The sequence below is a fragment of the Nomascus leucogenys genome, chromosome 2, assembly GCF_006542625.1.
Source record: "Nomascus leucogenys isolate Asia chromosome 2, Asia_NLE_v1, whole genome shotgun sequence".
Lineage (NCBI taxonomy): Eukaryota > Metazoa > Chordata > Mammalia > Primates > Hylobatidae > Nomascus > Nomascus leucogenys.
Genome location: NC_044382.1, coordinates 125,289 through 142,686, shown reverse-complemented (window position 1 = coordinate 142,686; position 17,398 = coordinate 125,289). Strand labels below are relative to the sequence as shown.

General features: G+C 45.6%; 1 pseudogene; it reads left to right on the top strand.

Moving 5' to 3' along the window:
- Positions 1-843: 843 nt before the first annotated feature.
- Positions 844-937, top strand: LOC115832037 (annotated as a pseudogene).
- The last annotated feature ends 16,461 nt before the right edge of the window (positions 938-17,398 follow it).

Sequence of the window (17,398 nt, the reverse complement as noted above, 5' to 3'; positions counted from 1 at the left end):
ATCTGGGCAGCGTCTGCCTGCAGAAGCTCCAGGGAAGGGGGAGGGGTTCCTGAAGATATCGATTTCATAATTAGGCCTCAGAGAAAGAGGCTCTCGGCGGCATCTTTCCTGGAGACCAGAATCACTGCTTACCCCACCACGGAGGGAGACCCTATCAAAATGAATGAGGTTCCTTCCCTCTCCTGGGTGAGGGGCTGGGATTCCCTCTGTCTGTGAGTATGGGAGTGATTAAAAGGGAGGCTGGCTGAATGCCTTACACAAATCATTTCCAGCCACCCACACCCGAGGGACACTGCAGGAATGCAGGGCAGAACACAAACGCATCCTTCCTGCTGGGCCTGGCTCAGAAGAGAAAGTCATGTCAGATGCAGGGAAGGGAGCCTCTGGGGAAACAGTGGGCAGAACAGCAGTAATCCCAGGCGAGCAGAGTCCAGGGCTCCTGCTCTGAGGCTCCATGAAGTAACTCATGCCGGAAGAGATGGGAAACAGCCTCTGCCCAGGTTAATGGGAGCAGGTCATGGCCACCTCCCAGAAAAGGAGACTGGGAAGAGTAGGACCCAGGCCTTTTCTTCCACAGGGCAGAGCAGTCTGGGGAGGCTTTGCTGCTGCTGCCCAGGCAGGAGACGGCAACGAGGCCATGCATATTCCTGCAGTGAAAAAAATGGAGGCCCAGTTTTGGCCACAGAGGAGATTCCTATCACAGAGAGTGCCGGAAGTCTGCCTAGCATCTGGGGCGCTTCCGGAAAAGCAGAATGGAGCTTGGGACCCAACTCTCCGCTCTGACTTTCTGAGTCTCGAGCCCCAAAATGTAGGCACTTTCAAACAAGAAAAGTACCAAGAAAGAGTCTTTTGTAGTTTGTAAGTGTGATGATTAGGTTTTGAGAGGGGCCTCCCTCAAACCTTTAGACATTGTCATCAGCACATTACCTGCCTGATGTGAAAAAGAGAAAGAGAAAAAGTAGCAAATATCTGGGGATTTTCTTTCACTGGTTGCTGTCAAATGCTTTAAAATTAAAAGACATTTTTATCCCCTTTATAAAACTGGAAAGATATGCCTGTTTAAAGGTAAGGAAGTGGGCTGGCATGGTGGCTCATGCCTGCAATCCCAGCACTTTGGGAGGCCGAGGCAGGTGGATCTCCTGAGATCAGGAGTTCAAGACCAGCCTGGCCAACATGGCGAAACCCCGTCTCTACTAAAAATACAAAAATTAGCCAGGCGTTGGGGCGTGCGCCTGTAATCCCAGCTACTCAGGAGGCTGAGGCAGGAGAATCACATGAACCCAGGAGGCAGAGGTTGTGGTGAGCCAAGATCGCACCACTGCACTCCAGCCTGGGTGGCAGAATGAGACTCTCTCAGAAATGAAAAACAAAAAATAAAAAAATAAAGGTAAGGAAGTGACTGATCACCTCTTGGTTCACACGTGAGTGTGTGGGCATGGGCGATGGTGGTGGTGGTCATAGCCAGTAGAACATGTGTGTAGATATAGATATAAATGTAGCTGTAGATAGAGATATAGATATGTGTCACAGTCAGTGGAACTTAATATTAAACCCTCGTGGAAAGAGCTGTCAGGGCTGACCACAGGCAGCTGATCTGTGACCCAGACCAGCCTCTACTGCTAAAATTATTGTGACCTTAAGCAAGTCAGTTTCCTATTCTGAGCCGAAGTGTTCTCATTTATAAATGAGGTAATTGGACTAGACGATATTACTATTGTTTCTGCCGGGCGCGGTGGCTCACGCCTGTAATCCCAGCACTTTGGCAGGCTGAGGCAGGCAGATCACAAGGTCAGGAGTTTGAGACCAGCCTGACCAGTATGGTGAAACCCCGTCTCTACTAAAAATACAAAAATTAGCCAGGGATGGTGGTGGGTGCCTATAATCCCAGCTACTGGGGAGGCTGAGGCAGAAGAATCGTTTGAACCCGGGAGGCAGAGGTTGTGGTGATCCAAGATCGCGCCACTGCACTCCTGCCGGGGCGACAGAACGAGACTCCATCTCGAAAAAATAAAAATCGATGTTTCTAGTAAAACCAATTGTAGCCCATTAAGAGAGTAAATAGTTTTTAGTGCTCCCATTAGGTAAGTGTATTCTGCTTTGTGCGGCTCAGTAAGAAAGCCAGGAGCCATAATACTTGGGTTCCCATGTTGACTCTGCCTGTTTCCATCTCACGAGCTTGGATAAGACAACATGTCTCTTTGAGCCTCAGTTTCAGGAAAGGATCCATCATTTCTCTAAAGCTCATGTGCTCTGATCTGGTCTCTCATTCCCCAGAGAAAGGCTTTGTGGTGCAAAAACCAAAATGTCTTGGGTCTCATTTTGTCATTTCCAGCTAAGGAGACAGGCATTTCTGAGCCTTCTCCCTTAGGCACCCTATCACAAATAATAAACATTAGTCCATCCTATATCCTGACTGAAGAGGCACCTCAAAATACAATCCCCTGGGGCTTAATGGAGCATAAATGCACAGCAGATGAAAGCATCTTGGGGTTTTCCGCATGTAAGCTCCCATTACCTTCTTAAGCTGAGTCACGGTCCCTGACCACATTCTCCTCTTGGATGGCTCAAGCTGGCCAGACTAGTTATGGGACCATTTGGGAGAGGAGAAGACCCATTTCCTTCTGGCAGTTTTCCATGATCTTGAATTCTAGAACTAAAAGGAGCACCCCACTGAGCCTCAATTCCTCGGATTGGGTCAAGGCCACCCCTCCTGCTAATTTATCGGTAAGAGAACATGACATATAACTTCCTTAAACAAGGAGCTGGAAAGAGGGGTGTTTCCATGAGGCAACAGGTGGAATAGGTAAGTATGAAGGCCCTGTCTCAAAGCACTGGCTTTGGATCAGGCAAACCCAGATTTGATTCTGGATGGACTACTTTCTGGCTGTGTGAGCTTGAGTAAGTTACTTAACCTCTCTGAACCTCAGTTTCCCCCTCTGTAAATATCTACTTCCCAGCGTGATCATGAGGTGTAGACATACTATCTAAAGAGCAGTAGTCTCAGTGCAGGGGCTTGCATGTGTCTGGGGCTTAATAAATTCTAGCTCCACCTCCCTTCTCCTTCCTTTCACAAAATAATATTAGAAACGTGACAAGTTGATGACTCTTAGCTTGGTAGCATCATGAACCCATCATATCGGGCCTGTACCTAACTCTTCAGGTTACTATTATCCCCTAACCTCTTATCTTCTCTGATCTAGTAATAGATCAGAGAACCACCCACCCAGTCTCAAATCACACCCTACACTGTGCCATTGTGTGAGGCAATTCTTTGCCTAGACTGCCCTCCCCAATCTCCACATGGCCAAGGATTTCTCATTTTTCAAGGCCCAGTTCATCTATTTCTGTCTCCCCATTACCCTCAATACTGGCAGCAAGGCCCTGTTCAAATGCCATGTTATGTGGGAAGCACTCCCTGACTTCTAACTGGAAGTAAACGCTGCCTCTTCTAAGTGAACACAGAAGTTTTGCTGTGTGTCTCATCATTTTTCCCTTCTATAATAAAGAAGTAAGAATATCGGCCCCTATCCCTCCACCAGCTGACTAGGAAGCTCTTTGAGAAGGATCAACATTGCCCATGCATCATCCTGGAAACCCTCAGGAGAAAACTCTGAACACAGCAGAAACCCAGCAAATACTATTGACTGAATAAATGAAGGGAGATTAATATATTTGGAGATGCTGAGAAAGAGAAACTGTACTCTTCAGACAGGGAGTAGAAGGGAAAGAGAAGTTACACTGTCTGCACACCTATTGTGTGAGATAGATATCGCAGTTCCTAGTTACAGAGGAAGAAAATGAAGCTCATAGAAGCTCAGTAATGATGTTATGCAACCATTAATGGGCACAGCTACGTGCTGGGCACTGTTCCCAGGGAGCTGGGCACGTGTCATTTCATTTAATCCTCACAACAACCCGGATGAAGCCGTCTGATTCTCATTTTGTAGATGAAGAAGCTGAGGCTAGAAGAAATTAAGTGGGTAACCCAAGTTTACAAAGTTCGTGGAGTGAGGGCTGTCAATTTATACCCAGCCTATCAGATGTGGATAATTGGTGGGTACTTCATCTTCTTTAACTGGTCATTTTGTCCTCTAGAATCCCAAATCCCACTGAAGAGCAGGAAACAAACAAAAACTTGTCAGGTCAAAGATCTCGTGTTTTTTGCGGGGAAGGGAGGTAAAAGAATTTCTGTTTCTGTTTTTGTTTTTTCCATTGTCTATTTCTTTTGAGCAGTACTGTGTTCCAATAATTCGAGGCTCAAACTTCCTTCCAGGCCTGTTTGTCCTTCTCTGAGCTTTCCTCTTTCCCTCCTCCCTGCAGGAAGGCTAGTTCTTGTCCTATCCCCTGGGTTCTCGCCACCTTAGGAGGAGAAGTCCCTCGTGTGCCTGCTCCCAGGGCCCTGTTCACACCTGCAGCTGAAGTCCATGCCAGAGGACATGTCTGTTCTCTTGAACCTGGGCCTGGTATTCACCCCCCTCCCCTTCTTCTTGCTGCTGGTTCTGTGCCGCCCCAGCTTTTCCCAGTACAGCCAACCTGGGCCTCCACCTGTGTCTTGTGGTGCAGGCAATCTTCACAGCGTCTGCTGTGGGTCACCTCCCCCTTGCCATAGAGGCCTGTGGCAGGCCTGCTGCCCTCAGCTGACCTCTCAGTGACCTTCTGCTTTCCCCAGTGGGCCCGCAGAGGCTTCCAGATCAGGCTGGGGAGCACAGAGGCAAGGCGTGGTCCTGCCTCTCTCTCCGCGAGGCCACCCAGGTCATTGTGGGGCCGTCCACAGGGCAGTCTCCTCCCAGGATTTCTTTAGCGGGGGGGGGGGATACAAACTACTCTTGGGAATTCCCCCCCCCGCCCGCTGAACTCACTTCTAATCTTCTCCCTGTGGGTTCGGCCTGGCCAGTGAGCCAGGCCACAAGTGTCTGGCCACTTGCCCTCCTCCTTCCCTTCCCTCTTGCCTCCCACTCCCCCCAAACCCCTTCTCCATGCCACCTTGATGTTGAAAGGGTTCCTGTCCCTTCTGCTGTTTACAGATGCGTTTCCTATACCACATTCTCCTCTTTCCCGAGATGCCATTCGTCATTTTCCCTTTCCTAGAGCCATAGTGGCGAAATGGATGCAAGGAAAATATATAAGGAAGGTGTCTTGGGGGCCGGGCACGGTGGCTCATGCCTGTAATCCCAGCACTTTGGGAGGCCGAGGCTGGTGGATCATTTGAGGTCAGGAGTTCAAGAACAGCCTGGCTAAACGGTGAAACCCCGTCTCTACTAAAAAATGCAAAAATTAGCTAGGCGTGGTGGCAGGTGCCTGTAATCCCAGCTACTTGGGAGGTTGAGGCAGGAGAATTGCTTGAATCCGGGAGGTGGAGGTTGCAGTGAGCCGAGATCGCACCACTGCACTCCAGCCTGGCGACAGAGTGAGACCCTGTCTCCAAAAAAAAAAAAAAAAAAAGGAAGGTATCTTGAAAAATACTACTCTGAGTCCACTTGTAGCAGCAGGAATTAAACCCAAATGCATCCAATGCTAAAGCTTTGCTCTTAAGCACCATTTGAGACACCCCAATACTACAGAACTAGAGTAGGTGGATCTGAGATTTGAACCCAGGTCTAAACCAACCTCAAAATCCAAGCTTTTCCAATCCACCACTTTTCTCCTTCCTCTTTCACCAACAGACCCTGCCCACTCCAGGGTCCACCGGGTCCCTGCTATGGGTCACCTCCCTGGTAAATCGACTTCTAATCTTCTCTAGGGTCTGCTTCAGGGGCAGGGTCTAATGGTGGAAGGAAAAAGAAAGATCCTAGTCTTTATCTTACTGGGGTTTCCATACTTAGCAAATCAAAGTACAGAATGCTGGGGTCTGCATTCTCTAACAGCCTGAACAGGAGTCCTTGATCCCTCACTTCAGCACCAGCTCCTACTTCCTCCCTCCCTGCAAGCAGAGTCCACAAGTGTCTCCAATGTTGACTTGAGAATGTTTTCAGAGCAGAAATGCAGAAGATCTTTCTTTCAAAGCACACGTGCCTTTGTTCCCTGCTTTGGATCACTTAAGGCAGTCTTGAGCAGCCTCTTAATAGGTTTGTTTTGCGGTTGGTTTATTCCTCCGTTGGGGTGAGTAGATTTCACTTAGCTGCGTAAAGGAAGAAAGGCAGTTTGTAAGCCAAGTGGAGCAGCAAATGTCAGATCAGGCTGGAGGCTGCTGAAGTTTCCCACGGGCCCCAAAAACCCTCTTGAACAACTTACTCTGCTGGTTTAGTGCAAGGGTGGTTTTCTTTTTCCCCCTCAGCCGGACCTTTGGGATCTGTTTTACTCACCTGGAAAGTTGCATAATCTTGACAAGCACAAAGCAATTAAGAGATTCCTAGTTCCTGCTGCTGCTGCTTCTACTATACACTGGTAGGTGGAAGAAGGGACACTGGCCTCTAGGATTAAAGACTCTGCCTTCACCGGTAAGTAGACGTAGAGAGCAGACACAATTCCACAGATCGTTCTCATCAATGTAGACTAGATGTGCCCAAAATATGTTGGGTCATAAGTTTCAGGTAGACACAAAAGTAATGCACCTCCTTGATTACCTCGGTTATTTACAATTGACTTGGAGAAATCCAGTCTAAGGATTTAATTTAGTAAACATGTATTGAGTTCCTGATGCACAAAAGGAAGGCCCTGGCCAGGTCAGAGCTTTGATTACAAAAATAACTAAGACATGGTCTTAAACCTCACGTGGTTCCTGGCTGCTGGTGGTGGGGGGAGGGGAGAAAATGACAATATGAAATGTCTGCTCCCTTTAAGAAAATTCTCCCTGTTTTAGAGGGAACATCACACACTGGGACCTGTCAGGGTGTGGGGGGCAAGGGGAGGGAGAGCATTAGGAGAAACACCTAATGTAGATGACGGGTTGATGGGTGCAGCAAACCACCATGGCATGTGTATACCTATGTGACAAACCTGCCCGTTCTGCACATGTATCCCGGAACTTGAAGTATAATAAAAAAAAAAAAAGAAGAAAGAAAGAAAATTCTCCCTGTCTTAAGCCTGTCCCCTACCCCTTTGCTTCAAAGCCTGGTTTCCAGGAAGATTGATTGACATGCATCACCTCCCAGTCCCCGCCTGCATCTGCTCCCTGCAGTCCTCTGACTTAGCTTTAACTACCATATCTACCTGCAGATTTTAGTCTTTCTCTTACTGGGGTTCCCATACTTAGCAAGTCAAAGTAATATACATACTTATACTTAAAAAGTATTCGTTTTGGGGAAGGTGGGGATGGTTAATGGGTACAAAGAATAGAAAGAATGAATAAGACCTACTATTTGATAACACAACGAGGTGACCATAGGCATAATAGCTCTATTGTACATTTTTAAATAACTAAAAGAGCGTAACTGGCTTGTTTGTAACACAAAGGATAAATGCTTGCGGGAATGGATACCCCATTCTCCATGATGTGATCATTTCACAGTGCAGGCCTGTGTCAAAACATCTCATGTACCCCATTAAGATATACACTTACTATGTACCCACAAAAATTAAAATAAAAAATGTGTTAATTGAACAATATTTTTAAAGTATTCATTTCTATTTGAATGCAAATTTAACTGGACATGCTGTATTTTATCTAGCAATGCTGTGTCTTACTAGACTTATCTGCTTGCTCTAACCTAGTGACTGTTCCTTCCTTCTTAAAATGATCTTCTTCTGTAGCAGATGTGACACTGACGGATGTGGCTCTCTCCTGATCATCCTCCCTCCCCTTGAACCATCCACTCAGTCTCTTTCACAGCCTCCCCTTCCCTCCACGATCCTTAAATGTTGGGCTCCATTAGAGCTCCAGCCTCTGTTCTTCTCCCTCCCTCAGTCTTCCCAGGACATCTTCAACACCTCGTCTTCAGTGACCTCAGCCAAGGTGGCATCCACTTGATGAGTCTTCCTCCAGCTCAGAGAGAATACTTTCTTGAGCTCACTCCAATCTCTATGCTTCATGGTCTCTTGGGCAACTCCAAGCAAGATATACCACAGGTTTCCCAAGATCAGCATGTTGCAAATTTTTTATTTATTTATTTATTTATTTTTGGAGTGCAGTGGCTTGATCTCGGCTCACTGCAACTTCTGCCTCCCGGGTTCAAACAATTCTCCTGCCTCAGCCTCCTGAGTAGCTGGGATTAAAGGCGTGTGCCACCACACCCAGATAATTTTTTTGTATTTTTAGTAAAGACAGGGTTTCACCATGTTGGTCAGGCTGGTCTCGAACTCGTGATCTCGTGATCTGCCCGCCTCGGCTTCCCAAAGTGCTGGGATTACAGGCGTGAGCCACCGCGCCCAGCCGCATGTTGCAAATTGTACTCATTTGTTTCCTCTCCATTTCTACTCTTCCCAATCCCAGTGAATTTACCCCACCATCCAACCCAATACTCAAGTCAGAAACCCAGCAGTGGCTCTTGATTTTGTCCTCTTCCTTGCCACAACCCCCACATCTAATTTGTCTCCTTGCAGGTTAGATTCTATCTTCTAAAGATTTTTCATCTGTCCCCATTTGCTCTCTGCCACTGCCCTCTTACAGACCATCATCCTCTCTCACCTGTACCGTGGCGGCAGCCTCCTAGTCGGTCTCTCTGCCTCCATTCCTCCTCTGTGGTCTATATTCCACAACATCCCCTGACGGATGTTGTGAACACAAAAGTCATATTATAGCCTCCCCTTATTGTCGTGGGTTTCTCATCAACCACTGGGTAGCTCGACCCATGGGACTCTTCACCACTTCTCCAAGTTTATCTGCTGACACAGAACAACCCCAGCCATACTGAAAACAGTCTCTCTTCCCCAAGCATATGATTTGGTCTCCAAGTCTGATTTACATGTATCAGGGCTTTCTGCAGCACACTCCTACCTACCCTGGAAACCATGGAAAACCACTCATCCTCCAAGCGTCAAGTCAGTCTTTGCCTCTTCGCAGAAGCCTCTCCAAGGAAACGTGGAGGGGGAGTATACTCCATGCTCTGTGTTCCTACAGCTGCTAGAGTCTAGCACCTTTGTACTAACCTCGTTAGAAAGCCCTCTAGAGGAAAGATCTGTTTGCAAATCTTGACTTTACTGTAATTAATTACACATGACCAGACCCTGAGTTCCTGGAACACAGAGACCGTGTCTTTTATTAGCTTTGTTTTGTTAATATCTAGAACTTTAAAAATATCTGTAAGTACAGAAACTAATACAACCAACACCTGTGTTTCAGTTGACCGGAGTTGACCTCTATTAATATTTGGGTGTATTTGCTTCCAATCTCATCCCTTTGACTGTACTCTCTTCCCTCAGAAGCAAAATTGTAAGCAAGACAAGCAGACAAGGGATCCTGGAGTAAGGGTTTGAGAACAGCTGGAGGGCCAGGTACGGTGGCTCACCTGTAATCCCAGCACTTTGGGAGGCCGAGGCGGGTGGATCACGAGGTCAGGAGATCGAGACCATCCCAGCCAACATGGTGAAACCCCATCTCTACTAAAAATACAAAAATTAGCTGGGCGTGGTGGCACGTGCCTGTAATCCCAGCTACTCAGTGTGGGGGCTGAGGCAGGAGAATCGCTTGAACCCAGGAGGCGGAGGTTGCAGTGAGCCAAGATCGTGCCATTGCCCTCCAACCTGGCAACAGAGTGAGATTCCATCTCAAAAAAAATAAAAATTTAAATTAAAAAAAAAAAGAGCTGGAGTTGGGTGGAGGATGATCTGGGAGGTACAGAAATGAGACAAGTGGAATCGGTCAAAGCATTCTTGTAATGGACTCTGAAACGGCAGAAGTTCACATATTTTTCTTGAAAATGCCCATTTTCTTTGTAAGGCCGAGATGGGTGGATCACCTGAAGTCAGGAGTTCAAGACCAGCCTGACCAACATGGAGAAACCCCCTCTCTACTAAAAATACAAAATTAGCCAGGTGTGGTGGCGCATGCCTGTAATCCCAGCTATTCAGGAGGCTGAGGCAGGAGAATTGCTTGAACACGGGAGGCAGAGGTCTCAATGAGCCGAGATTGCACCATTGCACTCCAGCCTGGGCAACAAGAGGGAAACTCCATCTCAAAAAAAGCAAAAAAAAACTGCCCATTTTCCCATAGACTGATGGCCCACTTTAGCTGTATGTATACTGGTGGCAAACTGAAAATATTAAATGAAAGAAAATCTTATTTTATGTGGTTTTAGCTTAGCAAAAAAATTTTTTTAGAAGACAGCATCACTTTAAAACTCTGGCAAAACTTATTTTCAGTTTCTTTTGGTGCTTATTACCAAAAAAAACCCCAATAAAGCAAAAACAAACAAACAAAAAAACCTCTCTCAAGCAGCCTGGAAGACTCTGCACCAAAATATTAATTGTGATTATCTTTGGGTGGTAGCATTAGAGACCATTTTCTTTTGTTTGCCTGTCTGCCTTTTTCAATGTGATGAAGAAGAGCAAAGCAGGAGAGAAATGTGGAAGAGTAATAGCAAATGAAGCAATGAAGAAGAGAATAATGCCTTTAAAATATATTCTCAGTAATATTCAGGGAAAGGGAAACAGTTTGAGAGTTTTTTCATGATAGACACAGAAGATTTGAAGAGAGGGAGAGTATTCGTTGGCAGCCTAGAATTTACAGCTTGGATTTTAATGAGATTTCTCCCTATCAAGATTATGGATTGGCTGTACCACCCAGGGAACAAACAGCTGACCTCAAATCACATGCCGATATATTCACAACTAAACAATCACTGAAGAAGCTATAAAGCACACAAAATGTGTAGTAGTTAAAAATAATAAACAAATGAAGCTTCTGTGTTTCCTTGCCTGAGAACAAGGGCCTGTTCTTCTAGTCTTTATAATGGAATAGTGAGACTCTGTGGAAAAAAATACAGCAGTTGGTAAATGTTCTAAATGGAGCACTGCAAAAATGTCATAAACCCAAGTGCTTCTGAGTTCACCTGTGACTGGGTAAGAACGCAGGACAGGCCACGAGCAGGTGGCCAGTGGGCCTCTAGATATTAATTCACTGCAGAGAGCGGCCATTATGAAATTTCATTTTTTTCTTTCTTAAAGTCAAATTCCTGAATTTGGTTTTTAAAACAGGAGAAGTATTTCATAATGAGAAAGTGATTTATTTAGAGTTTTTCACATATGTTACTGAAACAAGGTTGTGCTTTTTGTTCGTTTATTTTTGAGCCAGGGTCTCACTCTGTCACCCGGGCTGGAGTGCAGTGGCACGATCTTGGCTCACTGCAACTTCTGCCTCCTGGGTTCAAGCAATTCTCCTGCCTCAGCCTCTTGAGTAGCTGGGATTACAGGCACCCACCACCATGCCCAGGTAATTTTTATATTTTAGTGGAGACGGGGTTTCACCAGGTTGGCCAGGCTGATCTCAAACTCCTGACCTCAGGTGATCCACCTGCCTCAGCCTCCCAAAGTGCTGGGATCACAGGCATGAGCCACCACTCCTGGCTGCCTTTTTTTTTTTTTTTTTTTTTTTTTAAGGTAACATCCCTGTTCAAAGCAGATTACAGGTGGTTAAAAAAACAGTTGAGAAAGCCTTGCAAAGTTTCCATTTTGAAAGCAGAACACCTTTCTCCGTTGTGTTTATTCCTGTGCGTTTGGCAGAGCGAGGTGAAAACCAGCGTCCTGCTCCGTTCTCCTAATTGGCTGCTCACTTTGGTTTCCATGGTTTTTGCTCCCCTTGCTACCTGGGGGAGGAGAGTCGTGCTAATGCTTACTTTTTGGACATCGAAATGGTGGGGATAGTTTGTGGCAACCCCTCCACTAGCCAGTCCTGAAATACCTTTTTAGTGTGGGGTCAGGCATCCACATTTCCTGGAGGAAGCTCTCCTGGACAGCTCGCCAGGATGCCTCAGGGTGCAACCAAATCCTAGAATATGAAATGGAAGAGGCGGCAGCGGTATGTGCGCCCGATGGGCGGTGAACTGAGGACGGCAGGTCAGCCTGCTGGGCTCTGTTCCAACAAATGTCCTCTAGAGAGTTGACCTTCTCTTTGCTGGGCCGAACTCTACTAGATACCATGTGGAATTCTGGTGATAGGAGGGAAATAATTGGAGATGTTCATTTATTCAGTCAGTCAACAAATCTTTATTGGGCATCTACAATGTGTTAGGTGCTAATAAATGCAAATAGTTTTACAAAGAATGGAAAGTTAGACCCATGAAAGTATTTCATAATTTATAGTGAGTTTTCATCTGTGTTACTTCAAAGAAGATAAAACAGGCAAGGTCCTTGCATTCAAAAATTCATAATCTAGTAGGTGAGATAAAATATATAGATAAATCATTATGTTACAGAGTAGAATACAATACAGGTCACTAGAGAAAGGGCCGGACCCTGACCAGGGAATGAACAGCTGTGCTGGAGTCACATGCCAGTGCTTGCACAGCTCAGAGCCCAAAAAAGGGAGAGGTCACATCCAGCTCTGGTTCCAGCTGTGTCTGAGTAAGATGTACATGATGGAATCTGGACATGTGAATGGGGAGAATAGAGTGGTTGTACCTCCATCACCTGCAAAGTACTTAAAGGGGCACACTCTTGGTTTTGGTTTGTGGCTCAACATCTTCTGGAGGATGTGCATCTTCTGGAGGATGTGCACAACAACCATTTGGTTGCCTTTGCAGAACCTGTACCCTGTACTTTGTTTGTTTGTTTGTTGAGACAGAGTCTCGCTCTGTCGCCCAGGCTGGAGTGCAGTAGTCGATCTTGGCTCACTGCGACCTCCGCCTCTTGGGTTCAAGCGATTCTCCTGCCTCAGCCTCCTGAGTAGCTGGGACTACAGACATGCACCACCACGCCCGGCTCATTTTTGTATTTTTAGTAGAGACGGGGTGTCCCCATGATGGCCAGGATGGTCTCAAACTCCTGACCTCAGATGATCTGCCTGCCTCAGCTTCCCAGAGTGCTAGGATTACAGGCGTCAGCCACCTTGCCCGGCCTGAGCCTGTACTTTAAAATTTAAAAACATTTTTGGAGTCCACAAGATAATCGAATTGTGGCTGATAATTCATGTGGAATTAGGCCAGGTGCAGTGGCTCACACCCATAATTCCAGCACTTTGGGAGGCCGAGGCGGGTGGATCATTTGAGATCAGGAGTTCGAGACCAGCCTGGCCAACATGGTGAAACCCTGTCTCTACTAAAAATACAAAAATTAGCCAGGTGTGGCGGCGGGCGCCTGTAATCCCAACTACTCGGGAGGCTGAGGCAGGAGAATCACTTGAACCTGGGAGATGGAGGTTGCAGTGAGCCAAGATCGGCCACTACACTCCAGCCTGGGTGATAGAGTGAGACTCCATCTCAAAATAATAATAATAATTATTATTATATTATTATTATTATTCATGTGAAATTAAACCTGTTGACAGTGGTCTAAGTCTCACTTTTAGGCCATTTTCTAAAGCACCACAATTTAGGGAATAATTTTTTTTCAATTGTGGGGGATAATTTATAGACCTCAGTGATTTAGATTATTACCTTGGTCCTAAAATTTATAATTCTTCAATACAAGTTCATAAATATTCATCATGGTGCCTAGGGGAGACCTCTCTTGGCTAAGAGATAGTTATTCAGTAAACATTTTTTTTCAACTCTTTATTCTGATAAATATTCTAATATGGTATGGAAGGATTTATTGCCTTGATAATGAGGATACATTAATTTTTTCTTTGGTAATTTCATATCTTGTGGTGTCTCAAATTTCTTATTCTGAGTGCCAGTTGCCATTGAACAGGACTATAGATAAGGAAGATATGAGTGTTATAAACAAACGTGGACTTATATCAGAAGCTTCCTTGAAAACAAGGAAATTACCAAATTTCCTCTGATATAAGTGTATGTGTGTGTTGTTCTTCTAAAAAGATAATTTAAAAGGAATTTAAAAAAATAGTAATTCGTTAGAGATTCTGATTAGTCTGATATTTTGTATTTCTGGCTTTGCTTATAGTTTGCTGCGTTCACCTGGTTTTATGACTCTCATGTCCTGAGGATCTGTGTCCAAGAAGGTAAAGACCTGCCTTAGAAGGTCTTCCACGTTCGTACAGCAAAAGAAATTAGGGAATCTGCCAAGTTCTTGAGCTCAATATATCCTTTTTCCAATTGGTTGAAATGAACAACTAGTATGCCTCTTACGAACACACACAATAATCTGAATTCTTGGTTTGACTAAATAAAAAATAGAGATTAATCATATTTATTTCAAGATAAAATCCACTAGTATCACCTGAAATCAAAAGCCACATAGAATGAACTTGGTTTCAATGGGTCAAAAGATTTCTAATATGCCTCTGTGATGAGATGCAAATGAAGATGAGAAGGAAACTTAAGTCTACTGACAAATATAGAAAATGTTTCACGTCCTGAATGAGTATGTCCGTGTTTTTCTGTTTCCATCTGGATCCTTTTCAGTGTGATTACTTATTTTTAGGTTGGCATTTTAGCAGGAAGATGAAATGGCTTCAGGAAATAATGTGAAAGGTTAAGAAGACGGGTGAGAAGTGTAAGTCGAGAGCTGTCATAAAGGAAAACGTGGCCTCACAGTTTTATGTTCAGTGCATCTCTAGAAAAACTAAATATCCATATTTCCGCTCAATTCCTATCATTGAACCTTGTAAACTTGAGTAGCTATGCCGTAGTGTCAAGGATTATTAGAGAAAGTATGGAACTTGAAGACATGTGAGTATAGGAGAGGCAGTGTAATCAAATAATGAAGTGGAAAACAGGCCCTAAAATGGGAACGCGCTATTTTTTCTTTTTCTTTCTTTTTATTTTTTGGGAGACGGAGTCTCGCTCTGTCACCCAGGCTGGAGTGCAGTGGTGCAATCTCAGCTCACTGCCACCTCAGCCTCCCTGGTTCAAGGGATTTTCCTGCCTCAGCCTCCCGAGTAGCTGAGATTACAGGAACCCGCCACCATGCCCAGCTAATTTTTGTATTTTTAGTAGAGACAGGGTTTCACTGTGTTGGTCAGGCTGGTCTCGAACTCCTGACCTTGTGATGCACCTGCCTCGGCCTCCCAAAGTGTTGGGATTACAAGTGTGAGCCACCGCACCCGGCCATGTGCTGTTTTTTCTGAAAGCCTTTAGAGTCATATGGGAGAAGGAGGTATGAACTAGAACAAGCAGCAATTTCGTAATGTTATTCATGTTGAACCCAGGCAACCTACCAAAACTGAATGACATAATCTTCAAAATAGTGTTGAGGAAAGAAGCCCTTAGAATATGCATAAAGACTCATTTTTTTCTAACAGGTTGATAAGTCCAAGCTATTTTAAAACGCTTCATATTCTCCTCACTCCTTTATGAAGTGAGTAACCAGTGAGGTAGTGAGCCCTGGCTATGCCTTTAGGGCAGCCACGCAGGAGGGCACCAGAACAAATCAGAGTGATGACCGCCTCCTCCGCTGTTTCCACGCTCCCTGCTCGTCTTTGGCACATGCCAATCCTGGCCCCTTCTGCCTCCCAATCCTGGCCCCTTCTGCCTCCCAATCCTGGCCCCTTCTGCCTTCCAATCCTGGCCGCTTCTGACTCCTGATTGTAGGTTGCCCTCAGGTTTCACATCCAGCTTCTGGACTGGGTTTGGTATTTGCTCACACTTGGCTGAATCTGGGCTGTCAGTCAAGATTTCAGCTCATATTCATCCTTTAAAATCTTTCCACTACAAGGCCGGGTGCAGTGGCTTACACCTGTAATCCCAGCACTTTGGGAGGCCAAGGCAGGAGGATTACCTGAGGTCAGGAGTTCAAGACCAGCCTGGCCAACGCGGTGAAACCCCATCTCTACTAAAAATACAAAAATTAGCTGGGTGTGGTGGTGGGCACCTATAATCCCAGCTACTCAGGAGGCTGAGGCAAGAGAATCACTTGAACTCAGCAGGCAGAGGTTGCCGTGAGCCGAGATTGCACCATTGCACTCCAGCCTGGGGACAAGAGCAAAACTCCCTCTCAAAAAATAAAATAACAGGTGCAGCACACCAACATGGCACATGTATACATATGTAACAAACCTGCACGTTGTGCACATGTACCCTAGAACTTAAAGTATAATAAAATAAATATGGTGGCGGGCGCCTGTAGTCCCAGCTACTCGGGAGGCTGAGGCAGGAGAATGGCGTGAACCCGGGAGGTGGAGCTTGCAGTGAGCCGAGATTGCACCACTGCACTCCAGCCTAGGTGAAAGAGCGAGACTCTGTCTCAAAAAAATAAAAAAATAAAATAAAATAAAATAAATAAAATAAAATAAAATAAATAAAATTAAAATAAAATCTCTCCACTACAGGCTGCGTCGGTGAGTCTTTCTGGACTCCATTCCCAGGCTGGCTCCTGCCTATGTAGCTGCAGCCTCAGCCAGAAGCCCTTGTCTTGGGGAAAGGGAAGTCCAGCAAGAATTCTTTTTTGTTTGTTTGTTTGTTTCTGTTTTTGTTGTTGTTGTTTTTAGACAGAGTCTCGCTCTGTTGTCCAGGCTGGAGTGCAGTGGCGCAATCTCGGCTCACTGCAACACCCGCCTCCTGGGTTCAAGCAATTCTCCTGCCTCAGCCTCCTGAGTAGCTGGGATTACAGGCCTGCACCACCACACCCAGCTAATTTTTGTATTTTTAGTAGAGACGGGGTTTCACCATGTTGACCAGGATGGTCTTGATCTCTTGACCTCGTGATGCGCCCGCCTGGGCCTCCCCAAGTGCTGGGATCACAGGAGTGAGCCACCGCGCCCGGCCGCAAGAGTTCTGATTCTCACTGTAAGGATGGACAAGTCCACACAGTGGGAGCTTTCCTTCCTTGCCCGCACTGCCTCCACTATGTGGAGCTGGTCCTGTACACTGATCTGTCATTAACTGAATACCTCCTTCCTGCGCGGACACTAAAGAGGTCCTGTCCTGTTCTCCACCCTTATTTTTCCCTCCCGCCTGATTTTTCTTTCTTCCAAAGCCTTTGCTGGACTCTTCCTATGAGCCAAAACCTACGTTAGGTGCTAGAATCATAAAGATACTATCCCTGCCTTCTATAAACTCATATTCTAGCGGCTTCTGCCTTGAAGAAATAGGACAATCGAGCACCATATATTCATAGACTTGTTCAACATTTTGGGGGTTTTACCTTTGTTTAACATGGACAAGAATATGAGTTCATTTGCTCCTTGTTTCATACTGGCTACTTAATGAAGTAAAAGCATTTAGGAAGAGCTCTGAGGAAAAAGTGTATCTTTAAGGAGCTGTTAACTTAACCAGCCCAGCCTGAAGTCTCCAGCAAAACTTTTTATTCCCATAATGTAAGTTTGTTAACTTAAAAAATTATTTAAAATAGTTATAGGCTCACAGGAACTTTCACAAATAGAGTCTATACTCTACAGGTGTGGTGGCTGATGCCTGCAATCCCAGCTACTCAGGAGGCTGAGGCAAGAGAACCGCTTGAACCTGGG